We start from the raw sequence: 19,318 nt of genomic DNA, 5'->3' as shown, positions 1-19,318 counted from the left end.
CTGTCCATCCACGTTTCCAACGGCCTGGTCTGTCCACTGCAAGCGATTCACCGGTTGTTTTGTTGTGCTCTTTTTCTCTGAGCACCAGCAAAGGAGTTGCATTGCATGGTTGTTGCTCTTCTTTCACTCACTCACGAACGTCGTCTTCGTCGGAACTCGGCACCCAATTTCGGCGGGCGGTGTATTTGCTCCGCTATTGCTGCTTTCCATCGCAGAGCTTCTAACACTCTTCAGTCGTATTTCGATCGCGAATAGTGGATGTTTGCTAGCTGAAACCCGGGTCTATCGACGTTATTCTTTGTGTCTCGTGCAACGTAGTGCATGGTGTTATATTTGTGTATTTTTACCAGTGGACCTCTGGTGTCGCTGTTTGCGGTGATAAGAGCCGGTTGTTGTGTTGTTTCTTCGGAGGAGCTGTTGAATGGACGGAAGATTGTGCTCACGGCGACTGATCGCGGTGGCTACGCAAGATCTTAACTTTTATTGTGCAACGAAGAAACAGGTGACTTCAATTTGCTGTTGGTTTTATCTTGTGGAGTTTTGAGGTGATCTTGTTGAAAAGAAAGCAGTGGCGTCAACTATTGAATGAAGGTTGAAACTTATTGTTAAGAAGAGGTTGGTTTGTGTTTTACTCTTGATGGCAGTTCATAACTGATCATCTGTATGATGTTTGATGTGCATTAGCTCGAGTGTCACAGTTCTCTGCAGTCAGTGATTGTCGATGCTGGTTGAGTATTTTTCGGTGGCGTTTCGAAAGGCATACCTGGCTGTGGTGAGACATTTCACCAATTAGGATTCAATTGAGCAAGCCGCGAGCAGTGTGTATGTAATAAAAGTTTTTGCAACACTCCTCAGAGCCAAACAGCAGCAGACGTGTAAATCGTACTAATTTGGTTATTGTTTGTGTTCAGCCGTTGGGGTAGCCGAGTCCGTCGAGTGATGTGAGGTGTCCCCGTCCCAGCTGTGAATATAGTTTGGAATTGAGCCGAAGGCACTTCCATGACAAATACAAATTTTTTGAGGCGAATTGAAATTGGTGTGCGGTGGTGACCTATATTGTGTGACGACAGAAGACGGCCAGTGTTTTAAAATAAGATAGAAGAAGCGACGACTCGCCTAAAAGGAGCAAAACGAGGAAAAAATCATACCCGGAGAGGAAGAAAACGAAAATAAATTTTAAAATTCAAAAAGTGGTCATTGGTGCTCGTGGAATAACAATAACAAACAACAACAGCAAAAGCGGCGGTTACTGTGGCGAAGATTGACCGCAGAGACAAAAAGGCGGAGAAAAGCGTTGGATCTTAGGGGCTGGTAAAATAGGCGGCAGACAAAAAGGTGAGATCTCATTGAAGAAAGTTTTTTATATGATTTTCTTTTTGTTTTGATAGTAGATGATTGCATGGGAAGAAAAGGTGCCATTACCATTTGTTTATTAAGTATCACAAAACGTAAGTTAAAGCACGCTTGAAAGTAAATCGATGAGCATCAAGCTTTGGACCAAAGCAATTCAATGCACTTTGTTTAGATTCAAATTACACTAGTTTACAAAATAAAATGAAAGTCGTGAACTTCCGTCAAAGACCAAAATTTTTGAAGCATAATTAAGCGCTGATTTCGAAACCGTGCTTCAAAAAATTTAAAGTAGAACAGTTTTTGAGCTTTAGCTCAATATCGAGTTTTACAATTTTTTAAAATATGGAATTTAATAAAATTCAAAAATCTTGCGTTTTGTTCAACCAAATTTAAATCTTTTTCCATAAATTTAAAGCTGAATATAATACAATTCGATCATCTGAATGCAAGTCAGGCTGATAAAATTCAAGATATTGGCGAGATTTGGGACGATCTCCTTAAATTTTAGCAAATTTTCCAAAAATATATGAAGAAATGTATTTTTTCAATAAGGAAAAAACAATTTAAAAATTCTTTCTCAACGTTTATTTGACATATCATATGTAGGCGAGTTACAGTAAAAAATTCAGCTCAATCGGAGCATTGATAACGGAGAATGAAATGTGTGAATTGAGCGACTTTGCTTAAAAATAGAACAAAAATCGATTTCAAATCACCAACCTTATATGGAAAGTCGAAAAAATTTCCGCTCTACCGTAATTTTTTTCCTTCACGTTTTCGAACTCAGGGCATGATTCTACACCAAAAACGATCATCAGCTTACCGTGTTCAAAAATGCTGTAAACTAGTGTTATAGATGAACGGAGCACCGTGCATGGTTTTTACCCAAATCGTTCGCCAAAGTCTGTTCTTGGAAATGAAACAAAACATTAAGTCTTGCGATTAGAGAAATATGGCATAACCAGAAATTAGTTTGAATAGTTGATGGTCACCCCGCAAGACAATGGGAAGGAAAGGTGGCCTGAAATGATCTCACCACATTATCTGGAACTTACTTGCTTTCAGTCCTGAGCACCCATGGTGGTGCAGAGGTCCGAATTGAATTATCTCCATCCTGAGCGATTGCCAGCCTTCGCCTTGACCTGTGACAAGGACAAATTTCTGTTGAATTTTTGTATTTTGATGTTGAGGCTGCGCCGCCATGAGCTTCTTGGTCCGCCTCTGCGTAGAGTGTGGATGACCCACCTCCACTTTCGCTTCCGAATTTCTGTCGCTATGGGCTTTTGGTGACATCGACGATGGAGATACAATTGTGAGACCACCACGCAAGAATTATATGCCGCAGGCATCTATTAATGAAGACCGTTGAAGCCGTTGAGTGTTCTCCGCTGATACACACCAGGTTTCACCGGCGTATAGCAGCACAGATTTTACGTTCGAGTTAAAAATTCGGATTTTGGTGCGTCGAATAATCTGCTTGTTTTTTTCATACATTTCCTTAACTCGCAAAAGCAGCCCTCGCCTTCTTGATCCGTGTATCTAAGTCAATCTTGGTGTCACAATCGGCCGCCATTTGGCTATCACGATATTGGAAGCTTTCAACATTCTCCACTGATTGCCCAGCTACCGTAAAGCTGGAAGGGTTGACCGTGTTTACATTCAACGATTTGGTCTTGTTGACGTTGATGGTAAGACCTGCCGCTGAGGAGCGAATGGCAAGATCATCGAGCTTGCTCTGCATATCAGAGCGCCGTTGAGCTAGGAGAGTAACGTCATCAGCCAGTTCGAAGTCATTTAGGTGCTCCATGGTAATGGGCTGCCACAGCAATTCACGATTTGGCTCACGGTAAATTGCATCAGTATCTCGTCGATTACGATGAGGAACAGAAGCGGTGATAGTATACATCCTTACCTCACTCCAGCAACGACCCGGATGTAATCGGACAAAACACCGTTGTGCAGTACTCTGCATGAAAATGCTCTGTACTGTGCTTCAATGAGGCCGATTATTTTCTCAGGGACACCCTTGCGCCTGAGGGCTTCCCACATGTTTCCGTGGTTGAGACGGTCGAAAGCTTTTTTGTAATCAATGAACACCAGGTAGAGAGACTCTTGGAATTCATTGATTTGCTCCAGGATGATACGGAGCGTGACAATATGGTCCACACAGGATCGTCCGGCACGGAATCCTGCTTGCTGCCGTCGGAGAGTTGCGTCAATCTTCTCCTGTATCCGGTTAGGGATCACTTTGCAGAGGACTTTGAGAACGATACACAGTAACATTATGCCCCGCCAATTATCGCAGTGCCAATTATTACAGTCAGGTCAACCTTTTTGGGTACCTTTACTAAGACGCCTTGCATCCAGTCAAATGTCGCGGTATCCCATATGTTGCAGAATAATTGATGCAGTAGTTGTTCGGATACTACGGGATCAGCTTTGAGCATCTCAGCTGATATGCGATCGACCCCTGGGGCCCTTTTCGATTTCATGCTACGGATGGCTGTTTCTATCTCCTGCACTGATGGAGCTTCGGTGTTGACACGGATAATACGTCGAACCCTTGGCGGATCATGCTGAGGTGTTGATGGCGTGACCGACACTTGAAAAAGGTTTCCTAAGTGCTCGAACCAGCGTTTCAACTGGTCAGCCGGGTCGGTCAGTAACTGTCCAGACGCGTTTTTCACGGGCATCGTAGCATTCATCTTGGTCCCACTAAGGCGACGTGAAACATCGTAGAGGAGACGGATGTCGCCTGTGTTTGCGGCTTTCTCGCCTTCGTCGGCTAGGGTGTCCGCCCACGCTCTTTTGTCCCGTCTACATGAGCGTTTCACTTCCTTCTCGAGAGCCGAATAGCGCTGACGGGCTACGGCTTTGGCTCCTCGTGTTTTCGCTCGCTCTATCACGGCTTTGGCGTTCCTTCGCTCCTCTATCTTCCTCCAGGTGTACCCCCGTGTCCCAATCAGTGTTTGCCACTTATTAAAGAGATCATTAGCCTACCCTTCAAAGAACGAAATGTTCGTTGAATTAGCTAGTAGGATAAAATATCTTTGCATTATTTTGTGGAAAAGACAAGGTATTGTGGTTTTGTGCCTCAAGGACAAGTAACGCTCAAGTAGTTACACTCCTTCGGGATTTTCCCTAATTCAACTAATTACTAAAAACCTAAAAAAAATCAATAAAAATCAGGAATACTGAGAATTCAGGTCCACACTTTAGCACGAGCGTAGATGACTCATGTGACTCACCTTGGTATGTAATGCGATCGACAGAAACTGCTTTAAAAAAATAACAATAAAACGAATGATGTATCCATCGGCATATGTAATGATGTACCATTCAAAGATTCTCGTTAGGAATTAGGAACGTAACCAACTCTACACAGAAACTGGAAATTAGAGGCCAATGTATTTGGCAAATATACAAACTATTGTCGTAGTAGTGGTATCTTAACATTTTTTTTTTCTTTGCTGGTGTCTTTCGACTCGGCTAAGACCTATGTAGATCCATCTCGCCTATAACATTTAATTTTATTTTTAAATGTAATAAAAATAAAGCATTTAATCTGAAAAATATTAAAAACTCATTGAATTTGTTGAGGAATTTTTACCAAGACTCGATTTTTTTTATAAACATTTTTTATCTGCCCCCTCAAAATGCTAAATCCAGCCAAAAAAATTTGAAAGGGGGGGGAGACAAAAAGTCAAAATTAAATTTTTATCAGCCTTATATAAATCAAAATAACGCAAAAAAGTTGAAATAAACCACAAAAAAAATACCGATTTTGGCAACATGAAATCCATCCAATCCATCTCAAGTCCGCCTCTGAAAAACATAATTCAACTCAATAATGCGTATATAAGCGTGGGCCATACACACTTAAAATAAATCGCCGACCGCAGCAAACGGACTGCCGAGAATCCGGCAATAATTTTCACTGAATCTCGGTAAAAGTTTAACCGAAATGTCATTAAAACTTTGCCGAGATCTTATTAATCCAACTTTTTACCGAGATCTCGGCAAAGTTCACCGAGACTCGGTAATGGTTAACTGAAATCTCGGTAAAATTTTTACCGAGAATCAGTAAATATTTTACCGAGATATCAGCTGTTGGATTCTCGGTAAACCGATGAAGTCGAAGGAGGAGGTCGAAGTTCCAAACGATAATGCAGGTTACACAACTAAACCTGAACCACTGTGAAGCCGCACAAGAGTTGCTATGGCAGTCAGTCTCGGAGTCAAGTACAGACATCGCACTACTATCGGACCCATACCGCATCCCTCCCGATAACGGAAACTGGGTAGCGGATAAGGCCAAGCTAGCGGCGATCTGTACAACCGGTCGTTTTCCGGTCCAGGAAATAGTTTCCACGTCGCACGAGGGCTTCGCAATAGCGAAGATCAACGGGGTATACTACTGCAGTTGTAATGCCCCTCCCAGGTGGACGATAGACCAGTTCTCGTCTTTGCTGGAATCGTTAACAAGCGCAATGGTGGGATTGAGTCCCGTGGTCATCGGTGGAGACTTCAACGCCTGGGCGATTGAGTGGGGTAGCCGCTTGACTAACGCGAGAGGTTGGGCCTTACTCGAAGCTATGGCTAGACTAAACGTGGATGTCGCGAACGTAGGTGACAAAAAAAACCTTCAGTAGGAATGGTGCAGAGTCCATCATTGATGTAACCTTCTGGAGCCCGGGTCTAAACCCTAGCTCGGACTGGAGGGTCGACGATGGATACACGCATAGTGACCATCTGGCGATTCGATACAGAGTGGAACACGGAGGAAGACGGCCACAGCCGAAGGTCATCGACCGTCATCGGGGATGGCTGACCTCGCGATTCGATAAGCCGGCATTTGTGGAGCGATTGTTTATGGAAAGTAACACCGACGATCTATCCAGCGATGATCTTGTCGGAACCCTAAGCCGTGCATGTGACGCCGCTATGCCAAGGCGATCCCTACCCAGAAATGGACGCAAACCGGTGTACTGGTGGTGTCCAGAAATCGCAGAGCTCCGCGCATCCTGTTTAAGAGCTAGAAGGAGGATGCAAAGGGCTCGTACCGATGAGGATAGAACTGAACGAAGCGAGGCCTACAGGGCGGCTAAACTGGCACTGAATAAAGAGATTAAGACTCGTAAGCGGGCGTGCTTCGAAAATCTCTGCCAGGCAGCCAACACGACCCCATGGGGTGATGCCTACAGAGTAGTCATGGCCAAAACGAAGGGCGCGTCAGCACCCCCAGAACGCCCCCCAGAGATGCTGCAGAAGATCGTGGAAACGCTGTTCCCGCGCCACGATACAAGACCATGGGCCCCCGTTCTCTATAGCCAAACCGGCCATAGCGAGGTAGCCCCGGTGACGAACGACGAACTCATTGCAATAGCGAAGTCGCTTAAGTTGAAAAAGGCTCCGGGTCCGGATGGTATCCCGACATTAGCCATCAAGACGGCCATCGAGGCTAAGCCTGACATGTTCAGAATGGCTATGCAGATGTGCCTAGACAGAGGCGAATTTCCGGAGAGGTGGAAAAGGCAAAGATTGGCTCTACTGCCCAAACCCGGGATGCCACCTGGCGACCCGTCGGCATACAGACCTATCTGCCTGCTGGACACCGCCGGAAAACTGTTGGAACGGATCATTCTGTCGAGGCTGATGGTGTATACCGAGAAACCCGATGACTCTGGCCTTTCGGATAACCAATTCGGCTTCCGGAAGGGTCGTTTGACGGTGGACGCTATTAGGGCTGTAACCAAAACGGCCGAAATAGCGCTCCAAAAGAAGCGAACAGGAATCCGCTATTGCGCGGTCGTCACGCTGGACGTTAAGAATGCCCCAATCAACACACATGTTATAATAGAGTTACGACAGCGCAAGTTTTGGTTGTATAGAAGTTTATTTTACGTAATTTTAACATTGTGTTGAAAAATCGTAAAATAAACTTCTATACAACCAAAACTTGCGCTGTCGTAACTTTTATATAACATGTGTGTTACTTGGGGCGTTCAACAGCGTCATCTGGACCGCCATTGAGTGTGCAATACACCACCTAGGAGTCCCGGTTAGCCTATGCCGGATATTGGAGAGCTACTTCCAGAATAGAGTGCTAATTTATGACACCGAGGAAGGCGAGAGGAGCTACAAAATCACCGCAGGGGTCCACCTTGGGCCCGGTACTATGGAACGCGGCGTATGATGGCGTATTGAGGCTCAAACTTCCACCGGGCGTAAAGCTGGTCGGCTTCGCCGATGATATTACCCTCGTGGTATACGGCGAGTCGATAGAGGAAGTGGAACTGACAGCAACTCACGCAATTGGCATAGTGGAGGATTGGATGAGGTCGAGACATTTGGCACTCGCGCACCACAAAACGGAGGTGGTGGTGGTAAACAACCGCAATTCTGAACAGCAGGCAGTGGTCACCACAGGTGGATGCACGATCAACTCTAAGCGCTCACTGAAGCAATTGGGGGCCATGATTGACGATAAGCTGAAATTTGGAAGCCACGTAGAATATGCCTGCAAAAGGGCAAGCATGGCGATAATGGCATTGTCAAAGATAATGTCAAACAGCTCGGCAATAGTCTCGAGTAAGCGTAAGCTGCTCGCGGCAGTAGCAGTCTCCATACTACGGTATGGCGCCGCTGCATAGTCGAAGGCGCTAGTGGTTAACCGAAACGTGAAGCGACTTGAGAGTACCCACAGGCTGATGTGCCTTAGGGTGGTGAGCGCATATCGCACGGTCTCAAAGGACGCGGTATGTGTGCTAGCGGGCATGATGCCCATAGCTTTAGTGGTGGCAGAGGATGAAGAATGCTTCGAGCGACGCGGCATAAGAGGCGCGAGGCGTATCGCCAGAACCTCGTCTATGCTGAAGTGGCAGAGCGAATGGGATTCCTCCAGCAAGGGTAGATGGACACACAGGCTCATACCGAGCGTGTCCAAGTGGACGAGCAGGCCCCATGGCGAGGTGAATTTTCACTTGACTCAATTCCCGAGCAAAGTCCAACAACAAAATTACAGCAAATCGAAAACATGATTTGTATTCAGCAACAAATTGATATCACATTTTGATATCATTTTATCTTTACTTAATTTGATTTCAAATTTTGCTTTCGGTTTGCTGTCATTTTGAATTAATGTAAATATTTAGTGTTACTATAGTTTTTAAATCTTTTAGTAAACTATGTGAAGTAATTCTAGGGATATATCAATAGTGCAATTGTATTGTTGCATTTAGGATTTGATATCAACCGAAAAGCTCTACATTTAACGATTTTTCATTTTTCTTGCGCTGATAACAAAAACAGTTATCAATTTTCTATCATCGATAGCAGGAATGGTTTTCAATTTGCTGTCACAGGAACATTTTTTCGCTCTCATTTTTGATGTTTTAACCGTTAAAACGACCAAAACGACAACAACCTGAGTTATCAAAATTTGCAATATCACAACATCAAAATTAGTTTTCAATTTGCTATCAGACTTTGCTCGGGTTTCTGTCAGGCCATGGGTGCTTTAGGTGGTATCTGCACAGATTCGGACACGCAGGCTCCCCCGCATGTCCGGAGTGTGCAGACTGCGACGAGACCGCGGAGCATGTGCTCTTTGAATGTCCACGTTTCGTGGAGCAAAGGTCGAGTATGCAGGAGGTATGCGGTAGAGGTACCACGCCTGACAACATTGTTGAAAGGATGTGTATGGGGGCAGACAAGTGGGACTCCGTTACTTCCACGGTTTCTCGAATCGTACTTGAACTACAGAGTAAATGGCGAGCCGAACAACAGCTAGTTGAGTAGGCCCCCCTTCCCCATCCAGGAGCTCGAGTTCAACGGGTAGTCTAAGTACTAGCCAGGACCCGAGCCTCCAGGGGAGAGTGAACAACTTAAGGCGGTAGCTGGTGGAACGCTTACTATTAGAGTGTACTCATGTACGGTCCCCCCCTTCTCGAAGTCATCCCTAACGGGCGTACCGCGAAGGTAAGGAAGAGAGAGAATGAGTTTTTAGTGGGTCGATCCCCACATCACCCGAGGAACCACCTCTTGGGTATCTGTTGCAGATTTTCTCATTCTATAAAAAAAAAAAAAAAAAAACCGTTTACCGAGATCAATTTCTGAATTTAAGTGTGTAGAGGTATTTTTTTTCAGATCAAGGTTTTTCAGTTTAGCCTACATTTTGCGCATCGCGATTGAAATTTGTATGGGATTTTATAGAGGAAATCTTATTTTTTGCATTTTCTTTATAAAAGAAAATAAATATTCTGAAAGTATTAATAGTTTTAATAACACTTGCAACTTTAAAACATTTTGTAGACACCTACAAGTCTATTCAATAAAACTAGTTTGCTTGAACTTTTGCCAAGCAAAATTTTTATTCTAAGCGGGCTGTTAAGAACATATTAAGACTTAACCCTAAAACTTGCTTTAAAGCCGCTTGCATGGTGTATCGCTTCGGCCTTAAAACGTAATAGGCTTTATGCAGTCATAATAATGCAATCTTAAACCTTGTAGGAATTTCTAATGTAAGCATTAAAACAAACACAGGAGTGTAGCTGCTATGCGATCTTTCCTAGAAAAAAAAGATTTAAGACGAACGACGAACGAAAACGTATGATTTCTCTCTTCACTATTTGAACTAAACACCTTATTTTTCTTTATTGTGCTTTCTCACACTATATACCTACCTAATACTCGAGCAGATAAAACAGCAGCTTAAAAAAAGCACGAAACACCTCAGAGAAACTTGCGAAAAAAAAACTTTATGTTTGTTTACATTATCGGCTAGCCGGAGAGTTCTTAAGAACAATCACTCTGTAGACGCCTTCCTTAGAACCAAATAGTGTTTAGGTAGCGCAAATAATATGAGCTAAATAGAAGAGGGCGTATGCTGGGCTTTGCTTCGTATTCCTCAAGAACAGCAACTCTAGAATATGTTGCTTATACACAAACTGATCTTAAACAATCTCAATCAAAACCAAGAGTGTTTACCTGGGCTACATCCATATTTTTCGTCATGATGTTCTATTCCTGCTAGCAAATCGTATACGCCATGTTGATATTTGCATGCATAATGCTGTGGGCGGGATTGAAATTGTTATATTTAATATAACAAAAACCGCAAACTGACGAGGCGCTCCATACATTCAGTATTATTTTATTGCATTATACGAGAAAACTTTTATGGCATGCACTTTTCTGTTATGGAAATAGAGTTGTCTCCGTCGAAATTTGCAACTAAACATTATTGACATGGCTGGCCGACATAATTTTATTCCTATTTCGTTATATTAATTTGCAATTTACTCCAATCCATTCGATTATTTAAGTTTCGGATTCATTTTAAAGTTCTAATCGTTCATTCAAGATGGTTTACCAACTTTGATACGGCTTGCTGCTCTTTCTGCTACCTACACAACAGATCTTATCTATGCTGTATAGTAAACTACAAGAATATGTCATAAAGCTAAGTAGCATGTAAAACGTTTTAAGGAATGGTTTTAACAACCTCCTGTAGGGTGGGCCCTTTTGAGCATAATAGGGTTTTATCATGGTTTTATCAGAGCTGTTAGGATTACTAAGCTTGAAAATGAGTTTTATTAACAACAGATTGTAGGCAACATACATACATTTATTTGTTCAACATCATTAAGACAAGACATAATCAACAATAGTACGCCACAATACTCGGTTTGTGGCTGCCGCTCTCCATCCTCGGTCGCGCCCAATGCTCGCCAAGTCACGCTCCACCTGGTCCGCCCATCGTGCTCTCTGCGCTCCACGCCTTCTTGTGCCAACCGGATCCGTTGCAAACACCAGCTTTGCAGGGTTGTTGTCCGGCATTCTTGCAACATGCCCTGCCCAACGTATCCTTCCGGCTTTGGCCACCTTCTGGATGCTGGGTTCGCCGTAAAGTGCAGCGAGCTCGTGGTTCATTCTTCTTCGCCACACACCGTTCTCCTGCACACCGCTGAAGATCGTTCTTAGCACGCGTCGCTCGAAAACTCCGAGTGCTTGCAGGTCCTCCTCGAGCATGGTCCATGTCTCGTGCCCGTAGAGGATCACCGGTCTTATCAGCGTTTTGTACATGGTGCATTTGGTGCGTGGGTGAATCTTTTTCGACCGCAGTTTCTTCTGGAGCCCGTAGTAGGCCCGACTTCCGCTGATGATGCGCCTCCGAATTTCTCGGCTCACGTTGTTGTCAGCCGTCAGTAAGGATCCGAGGTAGACGAATTCCTCCACCACCTCGAAAGTATCCCCGTCTATCGTAACATTACTACCCAGACGGATCCGGTCGTTTTCGGTTCCGCCTACCAGCATGTACTTTGTTTTTGAGGCATTCACCACCAGTCCGACCTTTGCTGCTTCGCGTTTCAGGCGGGTGTACAGTTCTGCCACCGTTCCAAATGTTCTAGCGATAATGTCCATGTCGTCCGCAAAGCACACAAATTGACCGGATTTTGTGAAAATCGTTCCCCGGCTGTTGAGCCCGGCTCGTCGCATCACACCTTCCAGCGCGATGTTGAAGAGTAGACATGAGAGTCCGTCACCTTGTCGCAGTCCCCGGCGAGATACGAATGAACTGGATAGTTCACCCGAAACCCTTACGCAGTTTTGCACACCGTCCATCGTTGCTTTAATCAGTCTAGTCAGCTTCCCAGGAAAGCCGTTTTCGTCCATGATTCTCCATAGCTCTGCGCGGTCGATACTATCGTATGCCGCTTTGAAGTCGATGAACAGGTGGTGCGTTGGGACCTGGTATTCACGGCATTTCTGGAGGATTTGCCGTACGGTAAAGATCTGGTCCGTTGTCGACCGGCCGTCGATGAAGCCGGCTTGATAACTTCCCACGAACTCATTTGTTTTAGGTGACAGACGACGGAAGATGATCTGGGATAGCACTTTGTAGGCAGCATTCAAAATAGTGATCGCCCTGAAGTTCTCACATTCCAAATGGTCGCCTTTCTTGTGAATGGGGCAGATTACCCCTTCCTTCCACTCCTCCGGTAGCTGTTCGGTTTCCCAGATCCTGACTATCAGCCGATGCAGACAGGTGGCCAACTTTTCTGGGCCCATCTTGATGAGTTCAGCTGCGATACCATCCTTACCAGCTGCTTTGTTGGTTTTGAGCTGGTGGATGGCATCCTTAACTTCCCTCAGCGTGGGAGTTGGTTCATTTCCGTCCTCCGTTGCACTGACGTCGTCGTTCCTTCCGTTGCCGTGGGCTCCCGTGCCTACGTTCTCCACGCCGTTCAGGTGCTGATCGAAATGCTGCTTCCACCTTTCGATCACCTCACGTCCGTCCGTCAAGAGGCCTCCGTCTTTATCCCTGCATATTTCGGCTCGCGGCACGAAGCCGTTGCGGGATGCGTTGAGCTTCTGATAGAACTTCCGTGTTTCTTGGGAACGGCACAGTAGTTCCATTTCTTCACACTCCGCTTCTTCCAGGCGGCGCTTTTTCTCCCGAAAGAGGCGGGTCTGCTGCTTCCGCTTCTGTTTGTAGCGTTCCACGTTCTGTCGGGTCCCTTGCTGCAGCATTACCGCCCTCGCTGCGTTCTTCTCCTCCAAAACCGTTCTGCACTCTTCGTCGAACCATTCGTTACGTCGATTCCGTTCCACGTACCCGATGGTGCTCTCGGCTGCGTCGTTGATGGCTGCTTTCACTGTACTCCAGCAGTCCTCTAGAGGGGCCTCATCGAGCTCGCCCTCGTCTGGCAACGCGGCTTCGAGATTCTGCGCGTATGCTGAGGCGACATCCGGTTGCTTCAGTCGCTCTAGGTTGTACCGTGGCGGTCGCCGGTACCGTACATTGTTGATGACGGAGAGTTTTGGGCGCAGTTTGACCATCACCAGATAGTGGTCGGAGTCGATGTTGGCGCCACGATAGGTCCTGACGTCGATAATGTCGGAGAAGTGCCGTCCGTCAATCAGAACGTGGTCGATTTGAGATTCCGTCTGCTGTGGTGATCTCCAGGTGTAACGATAAGGGAGGCTGTGTTGGAAAAAGGTGCTACGTATGGCCATATTTTTGGAGGCGGCGAAATCAATGAGTCGTAGGCCGTTTTCGTTCGTCTGCTGGTGGGCGCTGAACTTACCAATCGTCGGTCTGAATTCCTCCTCCTGGCCTACCTGAGCGTTCAAATCACCTATGATGATCTTGACGTCGTGGCTTGGGCAGCGATCGTACTCGCGTTCGAGCTGCGCGTAAAATGCGTCCTTGTCATCATCAGTACTTCCGGAGTGTGGGCTGTGCACGTTTATTATGCTGAAGTTGAAGAATCGGCCTTTGATCCTCAACCTGCACATTCTTTCGTCGATCGGCCACCAACCGATCACGCGCCTCTGCATATCACCCATCACGATGAAAGCTGTTCCCAGCTCGCGTGTGTTGCCGCAGCTCTGGTAGATGGTATGATTACCTCTAAACGTTCGCACCATGGATCCTGTCCAACACACCTCCTGCAGCGCTACGATGCCGAACCCGCGGTCCTTCAGTAGATCGGCGAGTATGCGGGTGCTCCCAATGAAGTTGAGAGATCGGCAGTTCCACGTACCGAGTTTCCAATCGCATGTCCTTTTTGTTCGCTGGGGTCGTTGCCGTTGGTCTCGGTTCGTATTATTCTGTTGCTGATTTTCCGTTACAATGTTTTTTTACGGCTGGCTCGTAGGGCCTGACACCAACCCCCTACTTTCCGGAGGACCATAGTGCACAGTTGAGCTTAGAGTCCTTCCCTGGCACTCGGACGTAGATCAGCCGCCCCTAACATGGGGATCAGACGCTGTTGTGAGCCGCTCCTCCTGGAGACCAGACGCTCAGGTTTGCCGAAGCAAACCCCCCCTTCCCTGTCAGCCTACGACCAAAGTTCCCACCGGGGTTGGTTACCCGATCTTCCCTAAGGTTGCTCATAGTTTCCGGCCGGTACCGCGTGGAGGTAGGGATAGGAGTTGCTGGCAATAAAAATCTAAAAATGTTACTTGGGTGTGTAACCGATTATGTAAATGTACTGCCTCAGACATCCTTAAAAATTTTGACAAACACCGCAAAGCGATTCGAGTTTTTTGACAAAAGTTATAACCTACTGATCGTCTGTGTCTGCTTAACATATAACATGCAAAGGAATAACATCAATAATAAAATCTCAATTTTTAGCCAGAATTGTCAAGAGTATATCTCTCTCCACATGCATAGGATCGCTTTGCGCTATTCGACAAAACTTTTCGACGCATACTTTCACATTGTTGGTTGTATAGTATAGCACAATTTTGAGCAACTTTCAAGAAAAATACGAAAAAGTATGTTTTCCCATGTAAAAACCCATACAAACTTCAATCGGGATGCGCAAAATGTAGGCTAATCTAATCATGCCCAAATTTGTTGTTGGGGACATCAGTTTTAAATTTTTCCATACAACGTTGAACCACCTTAGTATATATCGTTCACATAGTATATTTTTTCCATAATGTGGTAGCCACAGAGAGCAATCACACTGAAAAACATGGAGAACCATTATTCTCCGCTATCACAATCATAAAGAACGTCATCTCAACCGCTGCGCTATACTCCGCTCCATAGATGCCTTGCATCCACATCGAATGGTGCCCCACACAAACGCCCCGCATGCATCAACACCGAACGTGTTAGAGTAAAACAAGTCTTATCGGAATTGCAAAAGTTTTTTTTTCTTTCTTTCTAGCCATATGTGTACTTACTTCTCAATGAAAGCCAACCAAACACGCGAAGAACGTGATAAAACGAATGTCGAAGAGAAACACTTTCATCTTTCTTGCGCGGGGGGCGCACATTGTTTGTGAAGGGATTTCTATTGTTGCTGCTGCCGTTGGCTGGGGCTCCGACGAAAAGCGAAGAAGTGTTTAATTTCTTAATTCAGTTTGACTTTCAGTTCATGGGGATAGGTTTTGGCATAGGGGTAGGCTTGTGCTTGTTCGGAGGAAATTTCTCGTTTTCGGATTAAAATGAGAAATGATCGAGCCGATTGGTTCGCTACACGCACATCGGGATCCAAAGAGCCAATCAAACCGCTATCGAACTCCCGACAACAACGGGGCCGGTTTGGTGGATGCGATAAGAGTCGATCAACTTTGGAGCTGGACTTTTTTTGTGGGGCTCGGTTTTTCGATGTCTGACAACTAATGCTCAGTGAATTTAAATTAGCTATCCATCACATGGGATCCCAAATGGTATAGAAAAAATCTTTAACAATGTATATGGATCCAGTTGGGACATGAGTATCACTTAAAATTAGTCATTGAGTGCTGATGTAATTATGTAGATACTCACTTAATTTCAGTCATTGGGAGATAGTATAATTCGCGGTTTATGGATAGATGATGTAGATTAATGAGATTTGAATAACCCTAGTTATAACAACTAAGATGCCGGACCAAGTGAGTAGCCAGCTTTTCGGTCAAGGGTCACGTACCCTTACCAAATTTGTACCTACTAACTTTTAGAACTAAACGCAACTCTATGACATTGAATATAATATTCTAAAAGCATAACACTAGTTTACAAAAAAAAAAACGAAAGTCATGAACTTCTATCAACGTCCAAAATGTTTTATGCATAATAACATATGTTCTGATAACAAGATCGTGCTTCAAAAATGATTAAGTAGAACAGTTTTCGAGTTTTTCCTGAATATCGGGCTCTTTAGTTTTTAAAAATATGGAATTTACTATAATTCAAACAGTTTTCGTTGCAGTCAACGAATTTTCAATCTTTTTGCATAAATAGAAAGCTGAATATAATATGTTTCGATCATCTAAACTTATGTTTTGCATCAAATCAGTGGGACTCGAGATTTTGGTGATTATATAGGTCAATCTCCTTAAATTTCAGCAAAATTTCCAGAAAAAAACCCTAGTTAATCCACCTAGCGCCTAGTGCTGGCGCCTTTCTCGTGCCTTCGAAAATCCATTTCAACAAACTCAAGTGACAGCCGCCATGATGAATACAGTTTCTTACCAATTTTGACAAGACGAAGTGAATTTTATGTTGCCAAAATGGGGTGTTGCCAAAATCGGCAAAAAATTGTAATTTTACAACTTTTATGCGTTATTTTGACTTATATTATCAATATGGACTATTCACAAGTTACAAAACGCTCCCCTTAGATGACGTTCATAAACTACGCCATAATTTAAAAAATTGTCGTTTTCAAAAACTTTATGGATTTTTTTAACAGAGGTAAAGCTAAAAACATGTATTTAAGATGATTCTGCGATAAAAAAAATGTCAAAAAATTGTGTTGCCAAAATCGGTAAAAAAAATGTTGCCAAAATCGGTAATAAATTCTTGCCAAAATCGGTATAGCACTTTCATATGTTAAACAAAAACCCATTTTATAGCACCAGAAATCATATCGTTTATATGGCTTTTGATGTTTGAGCCTCAAAATCCCAAGAAAAAGCCGCTATCTTGGATTTTTAGCAGATGTCTTGGAATTAAGACCGCCATCTTGGATATTCCGGTCGCCATTTTTGGACTCCGGACATCTTCCCCATACCAAATGTACCCATCCATATTGCATGGTTTTAGGGCCTGAACAGCCGTCATCTTGAATTTTGAGCTGCCACCTTGGATATACTGGTCGTAATTTTTGGAGTCCAACATCTTTCCCATACCAAATATACCCATATTGCAAAACTCCATGAAATAGCCGCCATATTAAATTTGGAGCCGCCATTTTGGATTTTAGACCGCCATCTTGAATATTTTGGTCGTCACTTTTGGGCTCCCAACATCTTTCTCATATCAAATATACCCATATTCCATTGTTTTAGGGCCTAAACCACATTAAATAGCCGCCATCTTGAATTTTCGACCGCCATCTTGGATATTCTGGTCGCCATGTTTGGACTCCGGACATCTTCTCCATACCAAATATACCCATGTTGCATGGGTTTAGGGCCTTAAACACCATTAAACAACCGCCATCTCTTGATTGTTGAGCCGCCATCTTGGATTTTAGACTGCCATTTTGGATATTCTGACTGCTATTTATGACCTCCGGACATCTTCCCCGTATCAAATATACCCATATTGCACGGTTTTAGGGTCATAAACTACATTAAATAGCCGCCATCTTGGACATTCTGGTCGCCATTTACCCATATTTCATGGATTTAGGACCCAAAACTCCATTGAATAGCAGCCATTTTGAATATTCAGCCGCCAACTTGGATTTTAGACCGCCATCTTGGACATTCTGGTCGCCATTTTTGGACTGCGGACATCTTCCCCATACCAAAGATACCCATGTTGTATAGTTTTAGGGCCTTAAACTCCATTAAACAACCGCCATCTTGAATTTTAGACCGCCGTCTTGGATATTCTGACCGTTATTTTTGGATTCCGGAATTCTTCCCCATACCAAATATACCCATATTGCATGGTTTAGGGCCTAAAACTCCTTTAAACGCCGCCATATTGAATTTTGAGTTGCCATCTTGGATTTTAAACCGCCATCTTGGATATTCTGGTCGCCACGTTTGGACTCCGGACATCTTCTCCGTACCAAATATACTCATATTGCACATCTCCTCCATACCAATTATACCCATATTGCATGGTTTGGTGCCTAAAACTCCATTAAAGAGCCGCCATCTTGAGTTTGGAGCCACCATCTTGGATTTTAACCCACCATCTTGGATATTCTGGCCGTCATTTTGGGACTCCGGACATCTTCTCTATACAAAATATACCCGTATAGCCTAAAACTCCATTAAACAGCCGCCATCTTCAATTTGGAGCCGCCATCTTGGATATTTGACATCAATCTTGGATATTCTGGTAACAATTTTTAGTTCCGGGCATCTTCCTCATACCAAATATACCCAACCCTAGACCAACCCATATTGGATGGTTTTAGGACAAAAATTTTCAACCGCCATTTTGGATTTTAGACAGCCATTTTGGATTTTAGACCGCCATTTTGGATTTTAGACCGCCATTTTGGATATTATGGTCGCCATCTTGAATATTGGGCCGATATTGGGGATTTTTCTGGTCTCCAGTATTAATTTCCGCACAAAATTCGTCAACCATGCTAAAGGTTACAAAAATCGGCGCAGCTTGATGTGTCGCATGATGGGGCTTGGTTCAGTTTTATATATGACCAGTTCCAACGGTGCTGGTCCGGATCACTAAAATGGCCATAACTCCGGAACGCCTTGACCGATCCTAACCATTTTCAATAGCAAACAATGCGGTAAAAATCCGGTTCGATTCGTGCTAAAATCCGTAAAATCGGTCAATGGGAAGTGCCTTAAAAGTGAGTGATCTTTTTTGTACACAGACATACATACACACATACACACATACAGACATCATCTCAATTCGTCGAACTGAGTTGATTGGTATATGTGACTTGACCCTCCGAGTCTTCTATCGAAAATTCGTTTTTTGAGTGAACATAAAGCCTTTCAGTACACTTTGGTGTACGAGAAAGGCAAAAAGGTTTGTATTTTTTTTCAGTAAGAAAAACAATTTAAATTCTTTTTCTCAATGTAGTTTTAAAACATTGGATGTTAGCCATGGCAGTTACAGTAAAAATTTCAGCTCAATCGGAGCATTGGTTACGGAAGTAGAGATATATGAAGGGAGCAACTTTGCTTAAAAATATAACAAAAATCGATTTCAAATCGATAGCCTTGTATGGAAAGTCGAAAAAAAATCAACTCTACTGTAATTTTTTTCCTTCGCGTTTTGGAACTCAGGGCATGATTCTACACTAAAAATGATCATCGGCTTACCGAGTTCAAATATGCTGTAAACTAGTGTTATTTAACCCTTCAGCAATCACGCTGTTGTATTTTGTACAATACGTACGATGAAAAAGCTCGCCTGTTCTACACAAATCAACTTGGTGCTGGTAGCGGTGGCCAATTTCTGGAAGATTATGGATTTTTTTACTCGTGCATTATGTCTTCTGGGCCTGAGGCATTT

The 19,318-nt window shown here is 44.0% G+C and overlaps 1 protein-coding gene across 6 annotated transcripts in view; it reads left to right on the top strand.

Annotated features, from left to right (window-relative positions):
• Positions 1-217: 217 nt before the first annotated feature.
• The window catches only part of LOC109415904 (mucin-3B), a 363,111-nt gene continuing 344,010 nt past the window's right edge, over positions 218-19,318 (top strand). For 3 of the 6 annotated variants that reach the window (XM_062859863.1, XM_029868554.2, XM_029868556.2), the window contains exon 1: positions 218-1,335. The gene's annotated coding sequence lies outside the window, so the exon portion shown is untranslated. The remainder of the gene's footprint in view (positions 1,336-19,318) is intronic. The other 3 variants (XM_029868559.2, XM_029868558.2, XM_029868557.2) reach the window with 3 other exon arrangements.

Source organism: Aedes albopictus, chromosome 3, assembly GCF_035046485.1.
Source record: "Aedes albopictus strain Foshan chromosome 3, AalbF5, whole genome shotgun sequence".
In the NCBI taxonomy this organism is placed as follows: Eukaryota; Metazoa; Arthropoda; class Insecta; order Diptera; family Culicidae; genus Aedes; species Aedes albopictus.
The sequence above is the reverse complement of the archived record's forward strand: the minus strand, read 5'-3'. Positions and strand labels throughout refer to the sequence as shown.